The sequence below is a fragment of the Chiroxiphia lanceolata genome, chromosome Z, assembly GCF_009829145.1.
Source record: "Chiroxiphia lanceolata isolate bChiLan1 chromosome Z, bChiLan1.pri, whole genome shotgun sequence".
NCBI lineage: Eukaryota > Metazoa > Chordata > Aves > Passeriformes > Pipridae > Chiroxiphia > Chiroxiphia lanceolata.
The window spans coordinates 52,094,867-52,118,967 of NC_045671.1; the positions used below are offsets into that span (position 1 = coordinate 52,094,867).

Consider the following 24,101-nt stretch of genomic DNA (forward strand, 5'->3'; position numbering starts at 1 on the left):
TAGTGCTATTCAGAATTATTAGTTTCAGCTGGGACATCTATCTTCACAGTCATTGCTGTTTTCACTCTCCCTTCTGTTTATTGTTGTTATTTTTGTTGTTTTGTGGGGTTTTGGTTTGTTTTGGGTTTTTGTTGGTTTGGTTTGGTTTGTTTCCTAATACCCTTGTTAAATACTCTTGAAACATCAAAGTGTTATTCTTACAAGGCCACTGTTTGTGGCAATATTAACATGTTATTCCAGTGTGATGCCAATAACTGATTCAACATTTTCGATTCTTATATGCAATAATGCCCTTCGAGTATCTGGCTGACTGGCCAGATGTAGTTGTCAATGCTAAAGGAGGGAAGCAAGTGAAAGACTTTCTTTAGAGATGTAATTAATTTATTAGGTTCTAAAAGGGCTTACTGTGTGATAAGGACTGTGTATATTTTTTAGTTCACTGCTTTATTTTGAGGAACAGTGTGTCACACACTAAGTGCTGAAAATAACTGGGGGCAACAAAGTTACGTTAAATCATTTATCATATTTTTCAACATTCTTAGCATTTAACTCATAGTATTAATAAGCCTTTTGGCACACGAAAAAAATTATATCTTGCGGATTTATTTGCAAACCTTGAAGTTATGAGAACACCGGAAAGGAAATCTCTCTGATTACTGCTTACAATTCTGCAGATACAAGGAATATTGCTTTCTGAAGTGGTTAACCCTCATTTGCAAATTGGACTTGGAGTTACATCAGTAAGTATTTAAGAAGGTGTTTGGTCATGGTCCAGTCTTCATCATGTCCGCTGTGACAAGAAAAATTGTGCAGCTGGCAGGTTTTCAGTGAAACTGTCCATTCCCATCAGAGCTTTGAAATAATCATACTGTTCACCTTGCAGTTTAATATGACATGTAAATTTCTTCATTTCCACTCTGTGATTGTATTAAACAATAATGTTCAACTGGAAAAATAAAAAAGGAAGAATTTGACATTAAAGTGAGAAAACCAGTGTAAACACGACTCACTAAGAGATTAGACACAGTTAAGTATTTCAGTATGTTTGTGGTTACCTTCATCTAAACAATACAATAGTTTTCTGTGGATGGTTTTGTCTCCAGCTGTTCTCAAGTCTCTTTAGGACTGCCCAAAATGAAGCTCATACTTGTTTTGTAAGAGCTTTGATACCAAACTGACTGTTTTCTTGTCATATGACTCAGTTTTAATCTTAATGAAATTATACCCTGGTGAGTGGCACAGTGCCATCATTAATTATTTAAAAAAAAAAAGAGGAACTCAAATCTGTTGTAATGTGTTTCCACATTTGCTGTAGGCACATATGAGAAAAAGGAAAGATTATGGACATTTAGTGAGCAATGGCACACAAATATGTATTGGAAAAATGTTAAAAAATAAAATTCTACACCTGAGGAGAGTGTTCTGCAGAAAGATACCATAAAAACACCACCTATGTTTTCTCACCAGTTTCATGCATGAATTAAATGACATATTTAGCCCTGAAAAAAAAAAAAAAACCACAATAGTACTGAATTACTTTGTGATTACCTTTAAATTTGTATCTGGTGCATCTGGTGATGTATCAATGTGATGTCCAGATCTTTTTTTGCAACTGTGATATTGGACCTTAAACCTGATTTTTAAGAAACATGCAAAAATATGTCCACTGACATCAAGAAAATACTTGATAAGAAGTATGTGGGACATATGAAATAGAAATTGGGAAAAAGCTCTAATCATATCTATTTGGTAGACTGTTAACATGCTGATGAAAACTGTCATGCAGCTGGGATCTTCCCTTTAATACTGCAATTAAATTTTTTAACAAAACAGAGGCTTAGTCTTTAAAAGGGCAGATCACACATGTGAGAAATAATGCAAACATTATGACACTAAGATAGGAACAAAATAACATTCAAGCCTCTTAATTAATCATTACAAAATACTGAATTGCAGCATTAGATGAGCAGTGTTTCTGGTGGCATAAAATATTATGGGATTATGTCTCATGTAGAGATGAGGTACTGCGGTTTAAACATACATAAGTAACATATATGCATAAATATCTCAATGTGTTTGTTTCCAAATGATTAGTGATGTATGACATTACTCATGATACTCCCTTTATTAATTAAAAACATTTTCATTTAATTCAGAGTATTTTTCTTAAGAGCAGCACTTTGCTGCTCATCATTGTATTTTGACAGCAAACTGAATTCTTGTTCACAAGTATAGTATTTGTTTAGCTCCAGGCATCTGTGTTTGGATTACGAGAATCCTGATTGGTTCACAGCCAGGGGCACAAAAAGGTCAAACTGTCCTTTCTTAAAGGCTCCTTTTTCCTTTCCCCCCACCTTTTTTTTTTTTTTCCTAAGAGTTTGGCTCATTAATCAGAGTTAAAAGAAAGGGGAAAAGGCAGTGACTTGAAATCATTTGATTCTTTTTCAAGGGGTATTTTAAAAAGCAGAACTCAATGTTAGTGTTAGAGGTTGAGTAGATGTTTGTATGGATCATACTGACATAGTTCTGACAGGTGACCTGAAACCTTTCAAACTGACATCTGTCACAGAGACAGACAGAGGGTTTTTTAGCCTCAGAGCCTGTTTTCATGACATTTCATTTTTTCATCAGATTTTGAGAGAAGGGAAAAAAAAGAAGATGAACTTGAAAAAATCTTGCCAGGGGCAGAAAATGAGATCAGGTTTTCTGCAGCTGTCTAACTCACCTTTAAAGGTTAGAGGTCCAGGCAAAGTGAAGAAAAAGGTCTCATTTTGATATTATTAGCTAAAAGGACAGATTACTTCTTTAAGTCTGTTTCTACAGTTGCATAGCCAGTATAGGACATTACAGAGGTGTAGGTAGTTAAGGATGGTTTGGGTTAGCCATTACAAATCCTGATTTCCAGCATTTACTTGCTCTTTGCACTAAGCTGAAACTTAGAGGTCAAATTTAACTCCTATATGGATTTGAGATGAAAACTTCAAATTTCTAGCATATGGAAAAACATTATATGATGAAATACGAATCAATATTTATCTTCTGGTTTAATGTTATTCAAATCTTTATTAGGAAACCATGACTTCTATTTTAAATTAACATGAACGCACATGCAGACATCTGCAACACAGGCACCACAGCAAGACTGCATTTTGAAGTTAAACTTTACAGAAAGAACACATGAAACAGATTGAACTAAGTAGAAATTTTGTTTCCATGCATTTCCCAGTGGTCACCATGGCCCTTCTGCTTTCATAGAAGAAGGTCAGACCATCAGAAACACTGCTTTTTCCACACCTGCCACATTAAAACTCCAGATAGAATTCACTGTCTTGACCAGCTTTGCTCTGTCACACTGGGATGGGAGAGGTGATAAAGATTTTTAGCAGCCTCTGGTATGTACCAACATGCCTGAGATTAAATGCCAGCTATCTGCTATAAAGGAATCCGATCCATTTAGCCTATCACAATCCCAAAATCCGGAAACACTTCTAGAGACAGAAAAAGAGATGAGAAAAACCACGTATCAGGCCACAAATGGGCAGCCAGTGACACTCCTATTCCATCAGAGATGTATCAACTGAGCTACTGGGGTGAAGAGGGAAACCTATGCTAGAAATACCAGTTTAATTTTGTTGTCATAACTGCAATTAAATATGAGCTGAACTTTTTCCAACACAATTGCTATGCTGTGGTGGCAGCAGTGGCAGGACAGACTGATGAATCAGGTTGTTGTCCCTTCTTTCCTTTCTCTTGAGAAGAGGAGGAAGGAAAATGAGACTGACCTTAATTGTACCTCAGCTGGTCTGGAAAGACATCTTCAGTACATTATTACTGTCAGCCATTAACTCTTGCTGAAGCTGGGCAGGCTTCAACAGCAAATGTTTGCCCAAAACTTATCAGGCTTTTGGTACTGTCTTGAGATTTCAGGATGCATTTCTGAGAATCATTAATTTGCTCTCAAGCAAAAAGAGAGGTGAATGATGTTTTTCTTGCACATTCAATTCTACTGAAGTATAAGAAACTCTACAAACTGAAATAGTTCTTTCATTAATGCCATTTTTTGGAACTTGGGATGTAGGAGTTAAAATCAAAACCAGTATTTTCATGCACTACTATATTACAGGCACAGTTTTGCACTTCTGAGGAAAATGCTGGTGTCTCCATTACTTGGAACTGTAAAGAAACCTTAAGAATAGCTCAAGAGTTGTACTGTAATCAAATATACAACATCAGCATAATCAGAAATTAGACAGACCATTCCAAGCAAACAATCATTGGTTTGTGTGTAACCTATCACCCTGACACCCTGTTTTCTTTCCAAAACATTGCATACAATACTTCCTTTGCTGATGCTTATTGTAATAAATAAAAGGCAAACACCTATATTACAGTGTCAGTGGTACTCATAGTCACAGATTAAACAAATGTTCTCCTGAGCCACCTCAACATTTAGCAATTAAGTTAAAAGGAATTTGACAAATAACATAAAGGTAGAAAATGTGATGTTTCCTTATGAAAAATAAACTAGTTCTGAATCTGTGCATTGGTCTTTCAGAAACTCCTTCCTTTCTCTCTTTTTTGAAAAATAGAGGTGGATGACTACTGTCATAGTAGCATAACATTCTTCATCTAGAATATATTCAACCCTATATAAATAATATTAATGTTAGTGTTCTACCTTACCAGATCATTTGACTTTCTCTTTTCTGCTTTTTAAATGATCTGGCCTAGTCCAATCAAATGCGGATTCACATAATCCTTTTTTTCCCTTTAGTGTAAAGGGTATTGGTAAACATTGCAAGGATATAGCTAGTAAATTTTTTCCTTAATCAGAGAACATTAGACGATATTTTATCTAGGTGCACTAAACAACAGGTGTGAATTCAGAGACCATGGTAGGCTCTGTCTGAGGAGCTAATAAGCTCGTGGAGGGAAATATAGAAGTTGTGCAGAAGAGCTGCATCTCCAGAGTGCCAAGCTTGAATTCCATGTGTGTTTTCACGGGTGTTTTATAGGTTTGTAAATTTAAAATCATTCTTGAAGAGCTAATCCTTAGCCAGATAATTCTGCTGCTGCCATAGACCCAACCTTTGTCAAGCACTAAGGACTTACAGCCTCAATGAAATTCCTGTTAGTATCTGTGCAGAAGCACAGGTCTGTGGGAAAATCTTCTCTCTTGAACTTGCTGGACAAGAAGAATTCAGACCCAGCTGTGTACAAGATATTTAAATGCTCTGCAGAACAGGTAAAGCACAAGAATTACATGGCAGGAAAAATGGGCGATATGGAAAGATGGAGAAGATTGAAAAAAATGAGATAGTATTTTCTTAGAAGGGAGTGTGCCTCTGGCTTTATGTTGGCTGTGATTGTGCAGTTTCACACATCTCAAGAGAAATCACTCTTGAGGTTAAGAAAAATATCAGTGGGAAAGATAATGGAGTTTGGAGGTAAAAGAGCTACAATTTTGAAACTGTAGGTTATTTTTTTCACCGGAGAGCAGGATACCAATCTTAGAAGTCCAAGCTGATCATATAGAGAATGAGTGGTAACAAGAGAGTTAAGCACATCAAAAAGGAATGAATTAAATGCTGTGAGGAAAAAAAGAAGCAATCATGGGTAGTTTAGAAAATCACCATCTGGTATTTCCAGCGCAAAAGAATCTCTGCCACTTTTAGCAAATTAAAAAGAAAAGGGTGGGGGTGGGGGGAAGGTATTTAGGGTAATATAATATATTTCAATCACTATTAGTTACTATTGAGTTCAGAAATGAATAAAAAAAAATATATTCAGAACAAAGCTAATGCCAGACATGAAATACTCAATAATAGTGTATAACATATATAACATGTATGCATGTTGCTTTCCATTCCTCTAGAGGGTATTGTACTCTTATGGTATTGACTTTGAAAGGGCCTGGATTCTTTCAGCTCTTACTAAGGTTAGTGAAAAATCTAGGTGTTCAACAACTCTAAAAAAGCAAATGTTTTTACTGAAGATGAAGAGCCATTTTCATAATCATAAAAGCACTCAAATCATGGTCTCCCACATTACCTTCAGGAAGTTTCTCTTCCCACTCTTTTCCTATATTTTCCCCATATGAAAATGTTGGGAAGGAAATCTGGCTTTGTCCTGGTTTGATGATTCTTTATGTGATAACAGGAATTCAGAATAATTTTCTAAAATAAGAGAGTTAATGGTTAACATTCACTTAACATCTATGTCCATCCATACACTTCAGTATTTATAAGACAGATAGATAGGAAAAAGAGATACAAGAAGGTCACAGTAGAAAACTAAGAAAGGTTAAGCTTTGTAATATTAGCTTTTTCATGTAAGTTGCACATTGATAGTAAGTATGGGAACTGGAGATGAGTAATAAACCCCCATTTCTCAGCTTTTTCAAGAAACAAATTTTTCAAGAAACATCAGCTGTCTGATGTGTTTTAATACCTTAGCCTGTTCTTGCTCAGAATGACCTTTTATTTTCTTTTGGTCCCTAGCACATTACAGGAAAGTTTGTAGAGAAGGTTTGCATAGTTAATTGCAAAAATGAACTCAATATGTCAAAAACTTCTAATTAAACAGTTCGATAGATGTGTTGAAAGTTTGATCTTATAGTTAATTTTTGTCAATATTCACTGGATCATCTTGCATTTCTGGATATGAAACTCCTCAGAGAAAGGCTGAATACAAGTGAATTATTCATTTTTACTTGAAGTCTGAGACCAATAAGTTAATAAAAATTTATGAAAACTCAAATCCTCAAATTATATGAGTTCGCTCAAAACGAATTTTCCACAATAAATCTAGTTCCAGGTCTTAATGCTAGATGCAAAATAGAATCATAGAATCAGCTGGGTTGGAAGGGACCTCTGAGATCATCAAGTCCAACCCTTGATCCACTACCACTGCAGTTACTAGACCATGGCACTAAGTGCCACATCCAGTCGCTTTTTAAAAATCTCCAGGGATGGAGAATCCACCACTTCCCTGGGCAGCCCATTCCAATGCCTGATTACCTTCTCTGTAAAGAAATTCTTTCTAATATCTAACCTAAACCTCCCCTGGCACAACTTGAGACCATGCCCTCTAGTCTTGCTGATAGTTGCCTGGGAAAAGAGATCAACCCCCACCTGGCTACAACCTCCTTTCAGATAGCTGTAGAGAGTGATGAGGTCTCCCCTGAGCCTCCTCTTCTCCAGGCTGAACAGCCCAGCTCCCTCAGTCTCTCCTCATAGTTCATAAATGCCAAATATGAAAAATTATTTCTACAAAGTAGATTTTAGACTAATTTTTTTGGTTGTCGCTACATTAAATATGCAGTTCTGTCTAAGAATTACACTAGGAAACAGGAAAAATATTACCTTGGTTTCCTGACTTCTGTTGACTTCTTTTGTCCTTTAAAAAAGTTTGTTATTTCCTATGAGCATCTGCCTAGCTTTAAGCAGGAACAGAGCTTCTTAAAAACAATTTTTTGCCTTACCAGTGCCAGTGAACTGTTTCAATAGAAGTTGCCGTGATGCAATAATTATATTCAATATATTATATACCATTCATAATACCAATTAAGGTTCTCAAGGACCTGCAATGGCCATGGGAGAACTGCAGTCTTTCCATAGCTGTGAGATTTTTAAGCTGTTTACTATGCTGTTCACTAGCAGAAAGATGCAGCAATCACTACTTGAACTTTACTAGAAAGAGAAACCTCTGCTATCTTGCAAATTATTGGATAAAATCTTGAATAGAGGCTATCCAAAAGTGATCCCGAAAGGAAGTAACAAAGCAATGTGAGTATAGAGATAAAATGCAAGTGTTTTTTGACACAAAATTCAAATTATCTTCTACATCACAAACCTCTGTTATTAAATGAAGTCCTTCCCAACTCTCATACCCTGAGTGTTAAATTCACCTATTTGTCTCCACAGACAACTGCCCAGTACAGCATTGTTGTGGTTTAAAAACAAATATTGCCAATAAAATGAAGTCCCTTGCCTTTTTAATCCCTATTACACACACCACCCCCCAAAATATAAAGAGACAAAAAAATGTGAGAAAGTTATAGGTGAAAAAATAACGGTTTACTAACAAGATAAAAGAAAATAGCATCACTAAAAAGGTAAAAGGGAAATGGCTTACCCACAAAAAAGGGAGTTCACCACATCACATGGCCCATAGGAACAAAGGGGAAAAAGAATGGCAGAAGGTCATCCCTGCCAACTACTCCCATCCACCGAAACAAAAGAAAACCATGGGAGAAAGGGGCAAAAGCAAAAACCCAGGAAAAATGTGCAGATCACAAGGAGCCACGCTAGCAAAATGGCCACTCCATGCCTCTCAGATAGGTTCAGGTCTCAACTGCAGTGATGGTACCACTTTACACTCTCTTTGTTCCCTGTCACCTGTTGTCCCACTTGGCTTGGCTGGGCTGTGGGCGGTAGCAATTCGTTTCACTTTCAGTCTCCCATTCAGTGATCCCGGCACTGGCAGGGGTTCCAGCACAGGCAGTGGTTTCATATGGCGAGTGGCGGGTGAGTGGCGGGCAAATGGCAGCTGTGCTCCAGCAGCAGTCTGGTGCAGGAATCCCGGGCAGGCCGCGGCAGCAGTGGCACTAACAGTGGCGATGGTGCCTGAACCAGCACTCCAGCAGTGGGCAACTGTGTCAGCATGGTGACTAGGGTAGTGCAGCTTTTTTTGCTGTCTCAGCCAGGCAGGGACTGTTTCTGGTGGCAGCTGAGACCCCAGAACAACTTTAACCCATGGCAAACTCTGCCCCCCCAGAACTCCCTGCAGCAGGAGGGCAGGGTGGCCATCTTCAGATGACATAACAGTATGAATATTCATAGCTGTAACTCCCTTCCCTGGTTTGTAGCCATAACAAGCATCTGTATCTCATATATTTGCATACCTGGCTTATCTGAGAGCCATGCACCTCAATCTTATCAGGATGTATTTAGGTTATGGTGAACAAGAGTCTTTACCAAATATTATTCTATGCTGATCAGGTGTTTTACATTTCTGGATCTTATTTGCTGCAAAGACTGGGAATTTGAGACTTTCTTTTTCTCCCTGCTCTGAGATAGGAAGCAAGATCAGATACATCTTTTTTTTTTTTTTTTTTTCGGAAAAAAAGGAAGAGCCTTGTTTCTGAAAAAAAGAAAAAAAAAAAGGGGGAGAGAAAAAAAAACCACATCTTGAACCTGCACAGTGTCAAGAATTTGCCAAAAGGTCAAATAAATAATGTGAGGGTATGTATGTATAGCAAAAGCTGACTAGAAACAGGCCTCTCTTACAGAAACAATGGCAACAAAGCATCTATCTTGAGAGAGCAATATAGCTATTAAGACCATCAAGATAAAACCCACCTGAAATATTTTCTTTTACACTTTATCTAACATCTGTAGACCTCTGTGTGCTCTTTCTCTCACACAGGTGTGTTTATACAGATGGGATTTATCATAAGTAGATGAGACATTGAGTGCAACTGGAATAGATCTGAGTTACTTTTTAACAGAAATTAAATTAATAAATAAATAGAAAAATCTATTGAAGATTTCTTTTAAATTCATTGAACAAGGTGTTGATTATATGATGCAGAGGCTGAAAATTCTCTGAGTTAATGTTTTCAGATATAGGTGGAAGTACCAATCAGTATAATTGCAAGATATGTCAGTCCACAGATTGAGTATTGCTATTTGAAACTCTGCTTAGTGAGTCTTAAGGAAGATGGGAAGTGGACACACTCTACTAGTGTTTAATTGCCACCTGTTAGCCATCATAGCCTTTGCCAGGCAGAATTGAGGATTTTTCTTCATTTTCTTTTGGTTTTTTTCTGAAGAGGTGTCAGTTACTCTATCAAGGAGGATGGAAAAGTCCTAGGAGAAGTTGTTGTATACTCTCTTGTGTGTTGTGCTGTCTCTTAAGTACAGATCAGAGACAATGGAGACTGAGAAGCTTTGACACATTCTTCTTCAAAACACATGTAAAAGCAAGAGGAGGCCTCTGCCTCAGTGTTACCTCCCACATGGAAACTGCTAATGTCTGAATGCCTGAATGGTAGACTTGGATGTGCAGCAATGCAATGACATTAAAATACAGCAGGTTGAGGCAAAAAAAAAGAAAGAGTTAGTGCTATGGTCTCATTTACCATAATTAATTCAACAAAATTGCACTTGAGCAAATGTATTATCAAGGAACAGATTTTGGCCTTGCAGCAAGTGTTTTCATTCCCTTGACACCTACGTACTCAGGTAGAATCAATGTATACAGAAGCACAGTAAACAGTGTAGTCTGAATGGGACATAGAAATAGCAGAAATAAAGGTATATATATTATAGAGAGGTTCTGTAAAATTTCCTACCTCAGCTAACACTGTTTCAACTGTTGCAACATGGTGCAGATGTGTTGCACATTTTATTTCAATTTGTCACAAGCTTACATAAAACTCTTGCTTCCTAGCTATGACTTCATGTGGAAATCTTACAAAAACCTTCATAGGGAAGGAGAGAAGAGAGGGAGGAGTTAGCAGAGAAGAAAGGGAGGAGTTCAGGCTGGATGCTGATTGTGGGTTTAGTAGAAATGAGTTCATAATTTTGTTTTAATTCAGATACATATCTTCAGATAAAAAAGTTTGAAGGAAAGAATGAAACAAACCACAGTACTGTGGATTACTTAGACAAAATAAAACCCCAACAATTTGTTTAACTCTTCATACATAATTGCTTCCTTTTTTTTCCTCTCTATATTATTCTTTCTTCTCTTCACTAGGAAATATCCTGGGTGTCATAAAACATTTCTCTATATGATGATTCTGTTCAAGTATTGAAAATCTATTCCAGGGTGTGCATTAATGGCTCTATTTAATTTGTGAAGTCAATATTATGACTCTTAAGAAAAGTCAAAGACAATTTTGCTACCTACTTGATATTTATTATAAAAAGTTTTAATTTTTTTCATTGAGCAATATAACAAGATAGCAGCTCTAAGACCAGACCCTTTGATGGGGAAACATGAATGATGGGCTTGTGGAAGAAATTTAAATTAGTGCATCTTTTAGAAGGAAAGAACTCCCAAATTATTTATGTATCAGATATCCAAGGTTAAGGCTATGGCCTATTGTTCTGGGCTAAAAAGCCAGAAAAATGCTTACTTAAAATGTCAGGTTTGTTTGCACCCATATACCTTCAGCATGGAAACCTCTAACATAAAAAGTGCAAATTATGAACTTTCCTTATTCCTATCTGCTTGGTTTTCTGTCGTTTCACCTTAGTGCACACATAGCATACACGAGTAATACAGCCAATTGAATTGGGTGTCATCCTCCACTATTTCCAGAAGAGCATTGCAGCATCAGAGTCCTCACATGCCAAGCACTGCACATGCAAGGAGCAAGAAACTGGGTATGTCTCTAAAAACTGTCAACTTTGTTTTCTCTAAACTGTAACCCATCACATGCCATGACTGTAGCCTAAAGGGAAAGGGGATTCAGAACAGACTTTTTATTTTAGAATTTAGTTTGGCTTGTATTTTCATATAAATACCAGTATTTTATTAATAAATATCTTCTTTGGATTATTCATTCTTTTTTGCTGTAGGTATTCATTGTGTACTAATAAGCTGTTCCTTAGTTCTCTCTTTAAAAATTTTATTACAACTTGCACATATTTAGATTTAGAAAAGTTAGTGTACTATTTTAGTTATGAGATTACAAGTATAAAATTTCTCTTCTAAAGACAACTAAGTCTCTAGACTGCACTTTTGTCAATTAGTAGTGCTTTGTTGATGTAGAGGAACCAAAACTAAAGCATTCTCTATAAGACTTTCAAGAGGATGAAGCGTTAATGCTTTCTTAGTGTGTGATTTTTTCTGTCTCTTAACTAGGATTTGCAGAATCTCTTTGCCAGGTCTGCACAATCTGAAAGCATGCAGCTGAGCTCCCATGTTTGATGAAAACTGCCAGACTTGCACCAGCTTAACTCAAATGTTTGCAGGAATTTTTTGACCTCACAACAGTATAAAGTTAGAGGAAAGAGGAAGAATGGATAATGCCAGCTGCAAAAGCAATGGACCATATTCAGACGGTAAACTGGGGTAGTAATTTTGCAAAATGCATTAAATATGACTTAGTAGGATACAGGGAAAAAGAAAGAAAGAAAGAGAAAGAAAAGGAAGAAATGAAAGAAAGGAAGAAAGGAAAAAATGGAAAAAAAGAAAATTAAGTAAAAAAAGACAGTAGGTTTCAGGTGTCTTGGTCTCTATCTTCTCTTCCTCTCTTCCTAAATCAACTAGCTTTCACTGTCTCTCTTAAAGCTCTGCTATGAGAACCAGAATAAAGTCAGTGGTAAGAATGGCAAAAATAGGAATGCACTGTCATGTGCTGAGAGACAAATACATTAAGGCAGCTACTTATTCATCACCAGGGCTGAGCTAGTTGATCACAGAATGGGTCTTGAGATGAAGCAGCTGTGAAGAAAACTCCCTATGATAACCCCAACTTAAGAGTGCTGAAAGAAGTATTAATGACCACATCATAATTAGTCTAGTTAAACAATACATCGAAGCTTTTATACAATACTCTTATGAATTTAGTTACCCACTATTCAAGAAAGATCTATTGCAAGTAAAAATGCATTATGCATTATGAAAATGCAAGAGACTAAGATGATGTAGGAGAGTTTTACTAGCTTCACTTAGCAAGGAAAAGGCTGATAAGAGTTGATACTAAAGTGTTTGCTATGTGGAGAGCCATCCAAAACATAGCTGTACAGTGGAAGAAAAACTGTTCACACAGCTCAAGGAAAAGAGAAACAGCAAGAGAAGCAAAGCAGGTCATGAGTATCTTACTGATGGAAATTAGATTTCTAACCATCCAAATTGGGCCAATTCCAGTAGCAATGCAACAGCCATGATATGAGTTTTGATTAGTTAATGCAAAGGGACTCTATTAGATGAACTACCAGCCTTCATCACAAGCTGTTGCCTCATTCTTTCACAAGAATTCTTCTGTCTCAGTAACAGTTCATGTGCTTTTTTAATTACTATTTTTGAATCTCTACTGTTTATCTTCATTTTGTCTTTCTGTCATTCTGTCCTAGGTATTTAAACTGACCCTACAACCATAATAGGAAGCATCTCATGAGAAATTAGAAAAGTACTAAACTTTCACGCCTTTCTGTTCTCCTCTCCTCTCCAGCCTATGAAAAAATTATGTGCTTAGGGAGAATGTCAAGTTTTGTGTGGCTAAATAAGAAATAGTATGTCGTAGAGACACAAAGTCCAAGTTTCCTAAAATTTGTGAACATTTATGCATCTTTTGTTTATCATATGTTTTAGGGTATGACCTTTCCTCCAAACATAATTTGAAAAGTTACTTGAGATTAGTTTGGCAGCTTAAAATTTCTGTCACAATTTAGCTCTTTTAAAGCAGTAAAAGACTTGCCTAAGTCACTGTGAGCCCTGGGCTGGGAGGGGGGAAAGGAGAAAATTGGCAAAACTAGTTGACCCCATGTGGTAACCGTGAAAATGAAAGCTCTAGAAATTTCCCCAAAAGTGCAGACTGAGTAAAAGCATGTATTTATTTACTGGAAATACTGGCAAATATGTCCCTGTGCAATTAAATGTGGTTTGAGGCCAGCTACAGCTTCTGATAGAGTTGAGCCATAATCCAGTAGGAAGCTGGTATGGTGGAAGTTCTCCTTGTGTATTTGTTTGTTTATTTATATTTAAGGAAGATTGGTCAGCCAGATTTATTCAGAAGGAATAAGACTCCCAATAAATTCTTTCTTGTGGGGATTTGACAACATATCTTACTTATCTTAATGGTTTCAGACCTCTTGTTGCAGTACTTCACATGCTTATTAATTGAGAGACTGAATTGTTTATTCCTGATTTCACAAATTTTTAAAGTAGTTTAAAAAAGGTATTGGGTTGATATGTGACCATCCATTTTCTGACTCTAAGAATCATCATTTTACCAAGATAGGTATATTTTTCATTTGTTGGTCCTTTTGATCAAGATATATTTATCCAAATAGGACCTTGGAACAGACAATGACCCTGTATATCCAGTTATTCCCAAGCAAGTCTTAAAATAAAACAGTTCTATAGTCTATAAAGAGATAGAATAAAGGATATGTGTGATTTTGAAGACCTTTGTGTGCCAAATGAGGGATTTGCTTTTACTCACTGTTTGCTTTTACTCACCTCACTAGGCAGGGTGATCTTTGAACTGTGATTTTTTTATGTAATTAATCAGAAAGGGTCCTAGCTTTTGATGTTTGAGATAGCAGAATAAAGGCATGGGCTGGAGGCTCTAGGAAGGCTAAAACATCATGTAAAACAACCTACTTTTTATTCCTGTTCCTGTTGTAAAGACTCAAGGAAAGACCTTGAACCATGTGCCCAGGTCTCTTCAACTGCTCCTTCCACCCAAAATTAAGGCACATCAAAGTCCCAGCCTGACTACACTAATCATTGACTGCTTTTAACAGTTTCCAAAATGAAACAAATGTAGTTTACACAAGTTACTTCAGAGATCATATATGATTTGTCACAGATTTTTCCAAGCACGGCTCCAACCACCACTTTCCCTGAAGCTGCTTTTGAGCTGCACACTGACTCCTGTAAATGGGATCTTCAGACCACTATATAGATCTTTCAGGATCTGCTGCTTCTGCTCTTTCACTTTCTCTTCAGCATATAGCAAAATGTACCACTCCATGCCCTCACAGATATTTCTGTTCAGAGATGAAAGTCACAGATGCCTAACCTGGGCTTCAGTGAAAGGTGACAGAACCCTTAATACACTGTAAGTAAGAATTTCTCAGCGGGTTTTCTTCGTCAGCAAGTATGACATGCCAGGAGTTTAATAACAGCATTTTTGCTGCCTCAGTATCTTTATATCTTGAATTTAAATGTGAATGTCTCATGTCTCTTTTCTCACATCCATTACCAAAATTTGTTAGATATGCCATCAGCTAAAAAACATATACAATCTAAGGCTGAATTTTGTTTTCTTTTGTGGACCATGTTGTGTTCTAGACTATATCATGAAATTTTGCTAGTTTCAAAGAGCAACACTGCTGTAAAAGCAGGGTATGGGCTCTCTGCTTCTAAGCAATATGTCAAATTCTTACCTTCAATCTTTCTGCTTTAGGAAATTCCATGCATCTCATCAAGAGCCTGTGGATGACAGGTCTCAATGCTTCTGCAGTATCTAAGTGATCTGTTATCAATAAATCGTTAGCATGAGAAAATTATCTCTACAGGTAGGATTGCACGTAGTTAGTTTATCACTTAGGTAATCCATATTACTTTCTTTTTTCTCTGTGTTCATAAGGCAAACAAGGAAATACCTCAGTTACGACTCCCACCTGAGGCTTCATCATGACCTAAACCTTTAAGCATCTGTGAAGCTAGATATCCTTGAGCATTACATGTGGTCCAGATGTAAGTGCTAACACACTTGGAAGTCTTTAGTGATTTGGGGAATGTCACTTATGTGTAAAATGGTGCTCAAGAGATTTTTTCAGATTAGGACCATACAGAGTATGGCACAAGCTACATTAAAAAGTTTTGAAACTAATTAACTGCTGTAAAACCATAAAATTTTCTAAAGTAGTGGAAATATGTGTTATGGAAATGCAGGTTATCTAACAATCAGACATCATTACACAAGAAGATTTCAAAACGCACACAGGGCTTTTCCAGGGAATTTGAGAGAAAGAGTTGAATTGTTGAAGTGGTCAACTCAGGCAATAAATATGCACCTTGATTAAGGTGCATATTTTCACACATAGAAACTACATTGTTCTCCTGTACTACTCCCTTTGTTGCACGTAATCGTTTCATAGACATTTTAATTTTGTGTAGTGTGCCCCCCCCCCAAATAGTTCTTCGTATAGAACGAAAATGTTTCACAACGTAAGTCCTATGTAGAGGAAATTAGGGATTTTGGCAATGTCTTATGTTTTCACTTATTTTTGAAGTTCAGAACAGAAAATCTAGGTCAGTTCATAAGCTTCTGTGTATATGTTGAGCAAGACTGTCTAATATATTGCATAAGTTACTTTTTAAATGCATTTGACTATGCATCATAAATATACTAAAACTCCTAATATATAAGTTTATACCTCAAGACTATATAAGTAACCAGATGGATAAATCACTATATCTTCAAATATGCATGAAAGCTATGTATAATAATGAAGAGGTTATATATTGCTTCAAGAGAAGGCAAAATTATTTAACTGTTTCACTTCTGTGGTACTAACATAAAGGAAACTTCAGTAAAAGGGATCTGTTATTTCAGAAATTTGGTATCGTTCTAATGCTCATGTATGACCCTTCCACTGCTTTTACAGAAAACAGAAAGAGAAATTTTATATCCTTGTTTCTGGTATACAATTTTGGGGGGCGGAAAAAGGAAGAAAACCAAAAAAGAACAGGTACATATCCATTTTTCTTTGGCTTTATATTACTTAGTGATGAAAAGTATAAATTCAGACTTCACTGAGTATTTTTTCAGGTAAAAAAAAAAGGCACATTTTTACTTTAAATCTTCTTGGGTTTTTTTTAAGTTTTGGGTTTTCCAGGTCAAAGGCATTAAAACATAGACAACTTAAACATACATTTTCTCACTTCTTTTTTCTTTCTTCCCTATTTAACTTTGAGACATCATGTTTGCCAACTCTAAAATAGAGATGGGTCAATTTGCAGAGATGTAGGCCTATGCTTGCAGATAACTGCAGTAAGCAGAAGGAAAGAATATTTGTTCTTTATGCTTCGCTTGTGGTTCTACTTCTCTCAAGTTGTTGATCCAAAACGAGGTTTAACAGTCAGCTGAGCAATTTTTTTCAATTCTTTGACCAAAATGGAAGTATTTTCAGCACTGAGATAATTAAATTGGACTTACAGCATTGTATTAGGAGTTTGTTTACATACTTGGGGTATTTCATACCATTAAAGCCCAGTGTTTCAAGCTATCAGTAGATTTCAGCCAGCTTGACTAGTTCGTATCTCAGTGACATTATGAAGGTGACTTTATGTGGTGGAAGGGGAGCCGTGACCACTGAAAAAACAGAGAAAAACTTGTCAGTGATATGAGAAATAATAAGCTCTTTAGTTTAAAATTATAATATAAGTAAGTTTAAATATAACAAATTATTATAATTGAACATTGGTCTCAAAAGCAGTAGCATCTGAAATGACAGACGTGTTACTATTTGGTGTTAAGCCAGTGCCTTCTCCTTGGTTGAATATCACATAATGGAGATCTCATAGCAAATATTCTATAATAAACCTCTCATAGTCACCACAGAATGGCTGTGACAAAAGGACATCTATATTTTGTGGTCAGTGTTAACAGTATCTTTTATCCATAGATTTCAAAAATTAAGACAAAACACCATAGACAAAAGAGAATTCTTGTACCTGGCTCTTTGGGTGTGATCCACAACCAAGAAGGTCAGCTGGCAGCCAGTCAAATCACAGTTATAAAAATAAAGCCTGTCTATATACTCAACTTGAGGCTCACCATTCCCGACTACATGTGCACCTTTGCACACAGAGGTATCACATCTGAGAAATTAAAGGCTTTGCCCTGGTTTTATTTCACCTGACCACAGGCTGTAAGGTTGAGAGCCCGTTCTCAATGGGTCTGAATGCATGGACTGTAGTGAATTTTGAACTTTCCTCTGAAAATATCAGCACAGTCAGCAACTGCAGTGTTAAAGGTTTTAAGGTGAATGACACTTTGTGCAGGAATCTTTTCCATAGCATAGAGCTGTAGAAAACAGAGTGAAATAGTAAATATGCAGCTCTATTAGCAGGACCTCAACTGCTCCACCAAAGGAATCAGGGTCAAGCTAGACCAAATTACACTTTTTTTTTTTCTAATCACTTCATAGTTCTGATTAGGTTGAGAGGGCAGATATGGGGTTTCCGTTACCCTTTAGTTGAAAAACTGCTTAAACACAGATGTGTTGAGTTCAGTGGGTGTCAAAATGATAAACTGAAATGTTGCAGCTGACGTGCACATTTGTAGCCATGCAGAGGCATGGAACCTGCCAGACATGGTCAGCTGAACCAAATCTACGTGGTAAATTCATCACAGGATGGGACAAGCCAATGCCCTACATGCAACAAGAAGCATTTTGAGTTTTTCAGTGTATATACATCTATTCTGTTCATGCATGGTAACAATTTATCCAGGATATCCAAGGATCCAATATCCTGGTGAAATGGCTGTAGCAGCGTCCAGTGTAGCAGCATTGCAAAGGGCCAAAATTTACCCACAAAAATAAGTCTAACAGTGATTTTTAAGTGGAGCTGCACACAGCACAATGAATACGTAATTCCACATGCATACACAATGTACACATCATTCCATTTGGAGCCACCAAAATATACTGAACATATGGTCCAACTGTAAAAGAAAAAGAAATAAAATTTTTTTTAAAAAAAAGCCCACAAAAATAATTCCTCTAACATTGACTATTAAAAAAATATGTCTTCTTCAGTGTGAATATTACTTATGATGAAGACATGAAATGATAACCAGCCATCATTTTCCCTGTTCTGTTTTGGTCTTCTTTCTTATTAAATACATCTAAAACAATTTCTTCCTTAATTTATGAGAGCTTTATTTAAAAAAAAGCAAACACATTTAGAATTTGTTATTAATTAGTCATATCTATAACAAATCTTGCCAGTATCTACCTCTGGGCACAGTTTTACCTCAGACCATTGATTTTGTCAGACTGAAGGCTCATGGAAATCTGATTTTCAAAATGTCATCTCCTTCTGTCACTTGTTCTGCCATTTTTATGACTGTACCAAAAATTCTAGGAAAACTTTAAAAATTTAGACTATCAACCAATAAAACTGAAAAAATTGCCAAGCTACTTTCTTTTCTTGGAGCACCTAACTTGGAAATACTGGCTTGTGCATGCTCAGGATGATTATATTGAATTCATAGCTGCTAATGTTTTGAATTCATTGCTAATAAGCCAAGGTACAGCACATTGACTATCTCCACCTTAGTGAGGAACTGCACCCCAAAGCCCGATTGGTCTTGCAGGAAATGGAGAGAATTCAAAACAAAAACCCAGAAGGCTCCCTTACATTGAATAACAGCAGTGTGTTTACTGTCTCAAATGAACTTGGACTAAATTGTGATTTACTCTGAGGAACAGGATACAGATTAGGAAAAACAGTAATCTGGAAACCTTCCCCTCCAAATGGTGACTTTGTGGAAGATCCTTCCTTCAGAAGTGATTACTGGAAAATTTCTTGATTAATAAGGGCTTGCAAATAAACTTTAAAATGATGTCTTTGTTATTGCTTTGGCATAATACATTAACAACACAGCAAGCTCTGCCAAACTCTGAGCATTCTTTCAGGCGGATTATGTCTTTGTTTACATATCCAGCTGCACTGGGGACATGTCCGTAGTGGTGCTCAAACAATGTCCTCAGTGGGGGTGCCTATTAGGGGAGGGCATACTAACTGCCATTTACTTTGTTTAAATTGAACAAGAATGCTCAGTGGTTCTCTGATCTTGGGGGAAAGTGTTAGAACCCTGCACTTTCTGAATCCTATTCAGGTTTGTTTAATGGGCATGTTTGGACTGCTCAAAAAAAATTGCAGTGCGCAAGATTGCACTGAGAAACCACTCTGAAGCGTTTCATGTGGTCTGTATGCAAGTGAGCAAGTGTGTTGTTATAAATCCGTTTACGTATGTATGGCCAGTCTTCGCGAACGAAGATTTGGGAAGGGTCTTTACCCTTCGAAATCCGTTTACATTGCACTCCTAAATAACGATTATGTAGGTCAGTAAAAGTTTATATCATACTCTTCTTAAGTAGGCATAGGCCTTCCCTTTGTTTTTTCTGCTTACTTTTGGAGCGAGTCAGATGTAATGCACCTGTTTGTACCCTGTCTTCCTGAACCTTTCCAGTTCCTTCAGGAGAATGTGGACAGCAAATAGGTAAATGAAACATACATGGGGTTGTTTTTTACATGCATGTAATTTGTACTTAAGGAAAGCAGGTAAGTGGTTAAAAGAAGGGCTATCAAATCAGTAACTCTACTGCAGAATTATGATAATTCTACAGTACTGTGCCTATAAACTGTTACTGCTTTCCTCTTTCAGTTCCTTACAGTTTTCTACTCTTAAGTATGAAAATTTGTAACAGTGAAATTCTTTATGTAGCAAGCTGAAAATTACTAAGCCAGGGTTATGGTTCAGAAACAGTGCAGCTGAAATGAAAAACTCCCTAGGAAAGTACAGAGATTTTGTATCCTCCAGTAAGTGTTCAAATATAATAAGACTGTTCCTCCTTTTCAAATATATGAGTCTGCTCTTTGCCAGTACACACGAAAAACTCAGATGATTAAGTTGTTTAGGTGATATAGTGAATTACTAATGAGACATAGACATACTCTGTTCCCAACTAAACAATGACATCATACCACAATATTTTTTAGATGTTCAATGACACTGTTGTCAGCAGCAGACTTGGGATTAAATCTTGGCTTCAGTGAACTGCAGATCTCCCACTGACTTCAGCAGATTCTCCTTTCCACACTTCTCCCTTCTGCAGTCATTAAACAGCATATCATTAAGGCTAAGTTCAAAACCTAAGTTCACTTCATCTTCCCAGCTACTCTGCCAAACCACTTGTAGCCCAAATGATTATAAAGGTTTCTTCCTTTATGGTCTACACAGCCCTCACAAAAACAAAAAGGAAAAAGGACTAGGTTTTTTTCACTGTCCTGAGAAATGTACTTTTGTCTTATAAAATACTGGATATTTACCAAAATCTTTCGCTTCTAACAAACCATTTACATGGAGCTTTGAGGTCTGGACTGTTCAACTGTCCTCCTCCATGAAGGAGACCACCTCACACTGCAGAAGCACCAGGCTTCAAATAGCAGGTCTTCAGGAAGACCAGCAACATGTCTCATGTGGGACTGTGGAGTGAGGAGAGTCTGTGGCACCATGGAAGTGTGTGACACTGCCCAAAGTGAGGGGAATAGGAAGGTGAAAACAATGCAACTGCACGCCTGTAGGCACTCTTTGCAAAGGAGTGGTGTTCGCCTCAAAAATGTTCAAATGCTGTTCACTGCCCTTTCCAAGAACCACCAGAAATCCCCCCAAGCATCAAGTTTGCTGATTATGGATCTCTTCCTCTTGATGTGCATTCCATGATGTGTCCCATACAGTGTTCTGCATTACAGAATTTGCATTACTCCTTGGCCTCTGGGGTTTCCTCCAGCTCTTCTTCAGACCTGTCAGTGCTGGTGGTCAACCTGATGAGCCTAGCTGGGTGGCTCTACCCAGGAGTTTGGGCATGTTTCAGCCCTTCGCTACTTAGAGCTTGGGTTTCAGCAAAGGTTATTCGAGAGACCTGCCCATTGGAAGTTCTTGCCAATACATTGGCTGCATAAGAGCTGTTGTAGGATTATTCCCTCAGATGCTCATTTGTCAGTCTGGATTTAAACACCAGTGCTATGAGGGATCTTTCAGTATTTATTGCCACATTGAAGGGCAAGCCATCAGTTAGTCTATATCAAACAATGGACCATTATGAAACCCAGCAACCGGAAGACAGATGTCTTAGTGAATGGGTGTTAAGCTTTCCGCATTGACTATAATTTCACTCACCAGGACTGACTAAAAGCTGTTAATCATGTGTCTTCTACAGCGTCTGAGAGGAGCTGAGCTTCTCCTGCCCCTGGGCAGGCTGACAAGCAGATGTCTGAGCAGGATGCCTGAGGACTGATGGTTCAGGGTGACATCAACAACTCTTTGACCTTTGCAGGGGTCCACCACGGCCAGGAATAAGGATCACTGATATGCCTGACTGCAGTTATATAAGATATGTTTATTATTGACAGGCTTGTTTCAGAATAGAAGTTTTCTTGGAAATCCATTAAGGATTCTCCTGACGTTTTATGAGCTCAAGTCCTTACAGGCAGGAAGAAAAACCAAGGTAATTCAGAGATTAATTGCTAATGGTGTGATACTTGATGGTAGAAAATAAATAGTTTGCTTTATATCTCCCTGCTTGCCTCACTAACTACACAAATACAAGGAAATCTTATAATAATGTGTAATATCTGGGGACATGCCATTTTACTGTGATTGCACAGCTCAGCTAAACCCAGGCTTGTACTTCAGTATCCAACATCTCATCTGTCTCTTCTGATTGCAAAGGGTAAACTTATTTAGGCAAGAATCTACCCACCAAATATCCTACATTTTATGATCTCATGCAGGAGCTCATACCATGTCCTGCAAAACCCTAGCCAGGCAACCAAAGTCACCCTCCAGAGCTGTTGTTCTTTTTGCAATTTCAGCCTGCAGCATGGATGCTAAAAAATACTGTTATGTTCTGTGCAAGTGCAGGACTAGATCCTGCAAACATATGTGCATACACAGACAAGAGTGTGTAAAAAAAAAAATTCTCTCTGCCCAAGACTCTGAACCCAACTGATTTTCACAAATTTAAGCTTTCTGGTTATTATGGCCTTGGGCGCCTGTTTGCCCCTGCTTACATTCATTCGTTCTCTGTCCTTAAAAAAAAGGCAAAGGAGACCATTCATACAGCACTGACTCACTAACACAAAGTACAGTAATTCACTGAAAACTCTGCCAAACACTGGATTTGATGATCTCGGAGGTCTTTTCCAATCTGGTTGATTCTGTGATTGGTATTAAAAAAAAAAATTAAAGTAGAGTCCAACTTGAAGAATGTGGACTAACATAAACATTGCAGCAATGGGGGTTTAACGGAAGATAGGTTTGGTTCCCCTTGATTTGGACTGCACTTTTGCCACTGGTATTTCTAGGTACTCCTCAAAATGATGGAAGATGTTCACATTGTGAAGGTGACATGTATTTTCAAGAGGGAAGTGGCGCACCCACTGCTCACAAAAGCAATGCATACTAACCATAAACATGCTCACCCTGCTGCCCTGTCAGCTGGAAAAAAAGGTGTTAAGCAGCTGCTGTCAAGCTACAAAGGAAAAGGTGGTTCTTAGGCTAGGAGAAATAAAATTGTTAATAAAAACTCAGCACAAAGAGCATCTCTTCCAGCATTCCTGACTCACTTCTTTGAAACTCTTCAGCATTTTTGCCTTTATCAGATTGAGGGCAATTTATTATTCAGCCACTGCCTATATGAACTGAACAAACACAAAAACAAAAACAAAATTAAAAAAGAAAGAAAGAAAAAAAAAAAGTTAATTCATTTCTCCTAACATTGCCATGAATCATTCTGGTCAGGCTCAGCCAGGGGCAGATGCAGCAATGTCCCTGATGTCAGGAGGGAGGGAAGCCTGTACCATTCCGGTTCTGCTAATTGGAGTGAGGCAGCCCCCTCTGTGCACACTGGTAAATCTGCTCATCTCAGCTGAGAAGCTGTTAGCAGTTAGTTTGCACATCGAGGCCCGGATTTTGACAGGTACCCTCTATTGCAAATATTAGTAGTTAAGCATCTAACTACTCAATTGCATGTATAATTCAAGTAGGTGCATGTATAATTCAGGGAGTTCGCTATCCAAGAGACTTTCTAACTTTTGTTCCCTGTGGTGTTCATGAGCACAAAGTTATGGACTTTTTTTTTTATTTTATTTTTGGTGGTGAAAAATGTGTTGCAAGGAAACAATGTTGGGATGAAGCCCATCTGCAAATCTGCTCTCCAGTGTGTCAGGGTACAAATGTAGATGTTAATGTAGTGCTCTGTTTTCAAACCTTGGAGCCTGATTCACTACTGCATTACACCAGTATGAAATCAATCACATTGTACTGATACACAACTGGATTAACCCAGAGGTGAATAAAGCTTATTGTGTGCAACTGCCACTTGCTGAAGCACAGACTATCCATTAAGAAGAAAATATCCTTACCTCTATGAGGTAATTTGGAAATTTTAATGGCTAAAAAGAAAGCTAGATCTGTTTGTTGGTATTTCTAGATCTGTTTGTTTTTACAGTATAAAATTCCCAGAATATGATGAACAATATATACAAGTCCAAGCTAGGTCATAATTTAGCATAAAGTAAAACAAGACATTTAATCCAGGGTAAAAAAAAATGAG

General features: G+C 37.3%; 1 long non-coding RNA gene across 1 annotated transcript in view; it reads right to left on the minus strand.

Moving 5' to 3' along the window:
* Positions 1 to 636: 636 nt before the first annotated feature.
* LOC116781193 overlaps positions 637 to 24,101 on the minus strand; it is a 28,317-nt gene continuing 4,852 nt past the window's right edge. The window contains exons 2-4 of the long non-coding RNA XR_004354804.1: positions 16,955 to 17,065; positions 6,052 to 6,176; positions 637 to 946 (exon numbers count right to left, since the gene is read on the minus strand). This is a non-coding gene — a long non-coding RNA (uncharacterized LOC116781193). The remainder of the gene's footprint in view (positions 947 to 6,051; positions 6,177 to 16,954; positions 17,066 to 24,101) is intronic.